Here is a 7397-nt window from a genome sequence, read left to right on the forward strand (position 1 = left end):
AGTGCGATAACAATGAACATATGAGATTCTGTTGTCATTTATTTTCGTAGACATAAATTTCAATTTTTTTTTAACCCATCATTTGGATGACATTCTTCTGCCCACCATTATAGTACAGGTGTTAACCTACTTAAAGTAAATGAGATAATGCCTATGCTAAATAGCAGTCAAAGTAGTTTTATATATAGATATATATATATATACGTTGGCCCTGACCGTCCACAGGCATTGTCCCGATTACCATTGTAACTTCAGCAAGAGATTGGAACAATTTCTGGGGAAATGGCATAGGTGGCCATTTTTCACCCTTTAGTCTTGAGATTCCGCCAATCTCCCACCAATGAAATAGCAGGAGGTCAAGAGAAGCCCCATAGAAATTCAGGGCCATTGTTATTGCCTCGGCCTTCTACGGCATCAGCAGCAATGATATCCATAAGGACCTGTATCAGAATTCTAAATTACGGATGTCTTCACTTGTCTGTTGGCATTGAGTCCTATTGCAAACAATCTTCTCCTGAAATTAATAGGTGCATACATTGAGGCCCTGAATTTCCGCATGGGTTTTCCTAATCTCCTGACGTAACAGCCACCCCCCCACCCCCCAACTCTCCCCCCTCCCACTCCAGAGAAATGGCGAAAATGGTTATTTTCAGGCCAGCATGAGCTTGAAACCCACATTTTACGCTATGGCCTTCCATGCCTGCCATATTCTCTTGACATCAACAGGCACCTGCCCCAAAGAGGAAAATTGCAATGCACCATGACTGTGTCCAATAGTACCTGAAAGACATCACCTGAGAAGCATGATTTCTTTTTAAGCCTGTTTCTCTCCATCTAAGCACCAAATTTCACCCTCCACGCCTGTATTCAGGCACAATGCAGGTTTTAGACTCGGTTAGTAATTGGTTAGAGGCTTGTTGACTTGTTTAATGGGCTTATTGTGCTCCACTCTGATTAGCTCCTCAGCTGTAACTCTGCTCTAAATTAAGCAAAAGTCAGGCATTGTGTTACAGCACACAAGAAAAGAACAAACTCATGCATTATGTATGTGCTGAGAAGGCTGTAGGGGCCTATATCTCACAAGTGCTTGCTTTGTATTGTATGCTTCTATAGGGAATTGATCGGCTTGTTTCATGAGTTACTGGCCTTGTTAACTCATAAAGCTAAATGTCTCTTTTCTAACAGAACACATTGAAGAGAAGTTCTCATGGCAACACCTTTCACTGAACTGGAAACGTTGGTTATCCTACTCGCACTATTCCTATCTGGCCTAGTTACTGCCTTTGGAATCTACAATGAGCAGCTGCAGACTGAGACAGGTATGGTTTAGGATCTTGTTTAAATTTTCTCTGCTTATATCAGGAGTTCTTTTAAGTTTGTATGGTGAAGTCTTCCCTGTCACAGACAGGAATGTGTCCATTAAACTGGTACAACAAGGGTCTCCAGAGTTGATCGAGCATCATTTTTAACTCCAGCAGTGTAACAGCACGTTATGCTTAGTCAGATGGCACTTTTCCTTTTTTTACATGTAGTAAGGGAATCCCACTATTAGGATGGAGTGAGCCTTTGATTTAATGGTAGCATTCCCGCCTCAGTCAGAAGGTGCAGGTGCAGGGTTTGAACCTTGCTCCAGACAGTCTCAGGCTCTGAATTCTGGGTTGACATCCTGCGGGATACTCACATCAGGGGTTGTGTCCTTCCTATTTATTAGTGGAGATACAGGTCTGGATGGGGCTGTCCTGATCTGCTGCCATAACTTTGGTGGGAAATCAGCTGAATTCCAGAAAGATGATGTAATTATGGCAGAAGATTAGGAGAACCTCAGTGCCACAGTTACAAACCAAAGGATAATTCAGCATCAACTATGTCCATCAATTCAGCACCCTTACACTGTCAGACTCAGTAACCTCTCCTAGCCAATCATCCTATTAGTGACAACAGCCAACAAAATAGTTTAAAAATTAACAGAAATTAAAAGAATAAAAGGACATTAATCACAATCTTTGGAAATGTTCAAATTTTCAACAGGGTTCTGAAAGTGAGTACAGCTTTAGTCCATGTCAAGTGAAGATTATCAAATCAGAGCTGGTTTTACATGTTAGGTCCATATCCACTTTAAGTGACATTGGGAGTATTGCATTCATTCCGACGTAAACCCTGGCAGCCATCAAATATACATAAGAGAGACAGAGAGCACCAAAGTAAGAGAGAGAATAGAGATGAGAGAATGAGCGGGCAATGATGATATGCTGAGGTTCCTAACTACGGGCAAGATTACAACACAGCTCCCCAATTCGAATCAGCGGCGAACAGCACCAATTAAACAAGAAAGTAAATGTAGTGATACAGTAAAATTTACTTTACAAGTCAACAAAATTCATTTTATAGTTGTTTTAGGAAACAGTTGTGTTGCACTTGTGTTTAGACCAGTCTCCACAGTTTTCAATTTTTCATGCTTTGTTCATAGCTGTATTTACTGCATTGATTGCTTTTGTGTTTCTTCTCTCTCTCTGGCTGATGACTCGCCCCCCCTCCTCATCTCCCCTACTCTGATTTTAAGAACATAAGAACATAAAAAATAAGAGCAGGAGTAGGCCATATGGCCCCTCGAGCCTGCTCTGCCATTCAATAAGATCATGGCTGATCATCGACCTCAACTCCACTTTCCCACCTGATCTCCATATCCCTTGATTCCCGTAGAGTCCAAAAATCCATCTCAGCCTTGAATATACTCAAAGACTCAGCATTCACAGCCCTCTGGGGCAGAGAATTCCAAAGATTCACAACCCTCTGAGTGAAGAAATTCCTCCTCATCTCAATCTTAAATGATCTACCTCTTATCCTGAGACTATGCTCCCTAGTTCTAGACACTCCAGCCAGGGGAAACAACCTCTCAACATCTACCCTGTCATTCCCCTTCAGAATCTTTGGTGGGCAAACGTGTGCCAACCAAAAGATATAAATACTAGTTTAACCTAACCCTAACCCCAAACCCCAAACATAAATCCAAATATAACCCTAAATGCAACACTATCAAAAAGTAGATATAATTATAAAGCAAATTTAATAGAATTTTGCTTCAGAGTGCCTTAACCCTAGCTTCAAAAATGCACCCATAGTGCACTGGTGGGACATTTTCCCATTTGTCACAGCAATAATCCTGTGACCTATCTGAGTTAAGTTTACTAATTTAGTGCTACATTTGTGCTGGTGGCCTATGACTACAGGTGACTGATTAATATTACACAGACTGATTTCACATTGGACTCTTCCACCTAACAAATAGGAGAGACTTTTATCCCATCAGTTTAGGATGGGTTTGAAGCAAGGCCACTGAGGTGCAAGGATAGCATCTAATCCACTGTACCTCCATGTATTCCCTGGCACCCAGTTAGTATGCTCTGCCTACAGAACAACCCCGCGCCCCGAGGAATTTCGGGGCTATAATTTAAATGATGATTTAAAACCACTCAAGTTTTACTCTTTTGGTTTATGATGTCATTTGCACCTCTCAGTGAGACTGGCTGCCTTGTAACTGTACTTGCCAACTCTGCTCGTCCATTCACCATAGTCTCCACTGCTGGTATACGATGTTCAGCCCAAAACAATTCTCACTGTGTCAACTGAAGAGAAATTATCAATAGGACTTTTGTTAAAGGCATGCAAAATGTAAAGAGGAGGTCGTGGTTTAATGATCTAGATAGGTTAGTTAAGAATCTGAGAAATTTAATATTGCAAAATGCAGTAAGTCTTGCAAAATGCTTTTAGGAAGAGGAATTCTTGGAGATGTTAATGCTATTGTTAATACTTTACACAGTGTGCTGCTAAATGGAGGGGAAAACAAATGTGCATTTCTGCCTTTTTGCTGAAGCCTTCAGTTTCCTCACTAACACTTTCCTGATGCTGGCCCAATTACTGCTGTATTACGAGTTGCAGCTAAGAAATTTGGGAGAATGGGAGTTCTTTTGTTTATTCAGATAATACATGAATTGGATAAGGAAGACCAATTCATGAGGGTACAAGATATTTAGGCCCAACAACACCTTTGTGGTATGTTCATTGCCATCAATACTAATCAACACCTACCTGACTATGTCAGAAGTCAGCTGTCTTCACCACCTTAGCTGTACTGCAGAGTCAATGACAAACTATACAACCTGCTTGGTCGGCATTGCCTTACAGACAACTTCAGGGCCTGGGGTGGCTCTCCTTGTGTTGGTGAAGGTCACAATGGCATTAAGCTTCTACAAAATAGATCCTTTTAGGTCACCATCTGCCAAGTAAGCCAATCTGTAGTGCATACCTGTACAAAGCATGTGACTGATGCAGTACATGCCAGGGGAAAAACCTTTATCACTTTCTCAGTAGGAAGCAGATGTCAAATGGAGAGGGCAGGCTTCCCAAGAGTGCAGAGTATTGATGTGTGGAATCCTATTGCTGCCATCAGGGCTCCTAATATCAATCCCACAGTGTACACGAAAACAAAGAGATACCATTTCATGAATTTCAATTGGTTGCTGACCACAGAATTCTGATCCTGTACATTAGCGCTGATTATCCGGGGAGCAGCCATGATGCTTTTATTAAATAATAACTGTCCAAGTTGCCTGCATTATTTGAAGGTCACGAGAAAATGAATGCTAGCTGCTGGGAGACCAGGGCTACCCTTTACAGCCAGGCTCAAGGCTCCAATTAGATATCCCCACACAACAGCAGAGTACAGATACAATAATTCCCTCGTCACCACCTGAGTTATTGCTAAGCACACCATAGGGATCCCAAAGCAGCACTTCCACTGAGTATGCTGCTCAGTTGGGGTTCTGCTTTAAAGTCCAGTCAATGTCTTGAAAATCATAACTGTCTGCTGCACGCTGAATGATTTTGCCACTCAGAGAGCTCTGTGCATGCAGCAGGATGAGGAAAAGGCTGATAGGACAACAGGCTAATAGGAAGAGGCTGAGGAAGAACAGGAGGACAGCACTGAGGGAACAGATACACAGGCAGGGAAATTGGTGGAGGCATCTGTGATGGATAATGGATAAATTCTGCCACTGATCAACTTTGTTTGTTCTATGAAATCTTACACCCTGAGGTTAATAATGCAATCCCGGTTCCAGGACTGCTGCCTGCCAGACGCTGGCTGCATCTGCAAAGAAGTGAACTGACCTCTCTCCATAATGTAAATTAGCTAATTTACATAATTGTCAGGGGTTCCCATCTTGTTCCAAGTGATGTCGGGGGAGGGTGGTGGGGGGGGGGGGCGCGAAGTGGTTGGGATTTCTCTTAACGTGCAGCTGACTGCCCTTAAAGGTGGACAGTACATTTTTGCTGAAAAAATGTTTGGGGACAGAATGATCCCATTCAGTGAACAGGCACTGGAGGACCTACAGTGAAGGGTTGCTCTATTTACTGAGATGCCCATCCTGCAATTAAAAGTACAGTCAAAGCAGCGTGAATAGAGGTGACAGAGCACGTCAATGCAGTCTCATGTGGACTAAACTTGGGAGCAGGTGACGAAGAAACTTTTTGACTTATACAAGGTTGCTAAATCAAGTGTGCTAACATGGCCTAGAAACTCTGTTGTGTAGTGCCCGCTGTTTGGGCACTATGGGTGCCGAATTGGGACCAAAATGGCGTCCGAGCAACCCACGCACACTTCTGGTGCGAGCCGAGCCGGATGGCATCTTGGTGAGGGCGGTAGGGCGGCCGTTAGGAGCGTGCGCTGGAAGTATGGCAAGTCGGTAGATCATGATGTCAATCAGTGTGCAACAATGATTTGATGCCAGTGCTCCCAATTTTGTCATCATCGCTGGAGCTAACACCCTCTCTTAACCTCGCACAGCAGAACAGGCGTTCAGCAGCAGGAAGGACCCCCCCACCAGTGCAATTTAAAGGGATCATCAATAATTTTCAGGTAACTTGATTTTTGATTTTTATTAGCTCTGTGTAAGTTTGTGGAAGTGTTTGGAGCTTTCTACAGTTATTTAAAGTTGGTGAGGTGACAGGGAGTGGTGCTGCAAGTGGAGAAGGCCTTGCTTCTGACTTCAAGGGTTCTGGTCAGACCACTTGATCCCTGTCATGGGTTCTCTAGTTGTCATCCCCCTTGGCCTGCAGCATGACAAGGAGATGGAGCAGAGGCAGCAAAGAAGAGGACAAGATGCTCACAGAAGGAGGAGGCGGAGGGGGAGAAGAGCTCACAGCAGGAGGCCTTACCCACCGAGGGTCTTCTGAGAGCAATTCTCTTACCTCAACCTGAGCCAGGAGCAGTGTGTGATGCGTCTGCGCTTTACGAAGGAGGTGCTCACGGAACTCTGCCACTTCTTGCAAACAGACCTGCAGCCTTACTCCAGAGCAAGGACAGTGCTGCCAGTGGCTGTGAAGCTAACCGTGGACCTGAACTTCTTCCAGGCTGGAGCAGGCAACATCTGAAACATCTCGCAGTTCGCCATCCACTGTTGCATTAGAGAGGTGACAGATGCTCTTTATGCCAGGGGAGGGGACTTCATTGTCTTCTCTCTGACCAGAGAGAAGCAGACGGAGCGTGCACTTGGCTTTGCCAGGATAGCGGACTTCCCCATGGTGCAGAGCGCCATTGATTGCACGCACGTGGCTTTGCAGTACTGAATCTAAATGCTGAGATGTACTGCAACCGCAAAGTTACCACTCACTGAATGTGCAGTTGGTGCGTGGCCATGCTCAGCATATCATGATGGTTAATGCCCTGTAACCTGGCTGCAGTCATGATGCTCTTATTCTGCGCAAGGCCGCTGTTCCTTTAGTCTTTGAACCACCAAGACAAACCAAAGGGTGGCTACTGGGCGACAAGGGCTATCCCTTGACCACCTGGCTCATGACTCCGCTCCTCAGCCCAACAACACGTGGGCAGCATGCATAGAACGAGAGCCATGCTACCACATGAAACATCATAGAGCAGACCATTGGCATCCTTAAACAATGCTTCCACTGCCTGGACTGCTCTGGAGGAGCCCTACAGTACTCACTGGAGTGTGTGCCACGATTCATCCTGGTCTACTGTATCCTCCACAACCTGGCCATCATGAGGCACAGCCCTTGCCACCAGGGATATGGCCACCAGCTCAGGAGCAGGAGGAGGAGGAAGAGGCGGAAGAGGAGGAAGCAGAAGGAAGGAGGCACCCAGACAGCCCCTTTCTTGCCGGGATATCCGGGATCGGATGATCTGCCTGCGGTACAAGTGAACACAACCCCAATTCTCCTTTCAATATTAGTCCCACACCTTACCTTCTCTCTGTTACTGACCATCACAGTGTCCTCTTGGCCACAATGCTGAAATAAAAGCCACCACAAAGCAAACATTTCAATCAAACTTTATCCATCTATCCATCCAACATTACATCAAAAATTCAACTAATCACCCT

The 7397-nt window shown here is 44.7% G+C and overlaps 1 long non-coding RNA gene across 1 annotated transcript; it reads left to right on the forward strand.

The window, feature by feature from the left end:
- Positions 1–978: 978 nt before the first annotated feature.
- On the forward strand, positions 979–5916 carry LOC147122796 (uncharacterized). The gene is made up of 3 exons (XR_015080338.1): positions 979–1044; positions 1186–1319; positions 5846–5916. It is a non-coding gene; the product is annotated as an uncharacterized LOC147122796 (long non-coding RNA).
- The last annotated feature ends 1481 nt before the right edge of the window (positions 5917–7397 follow it).

Source organism: Somniosus microcephalus, chromosome 2, assembly GCF_052327205.1.
Source record: "Somniosus microcephalus isolate GS21.2 chromosome 2, FLI_Smic_1.0, whole genome shotgun sequence".
NCBI lineage: Eukaryota > Metazoa > Chordata > Chondrichthyes > Squaliformes > Somniosidae > Somniosus > Somniosus microcephalus.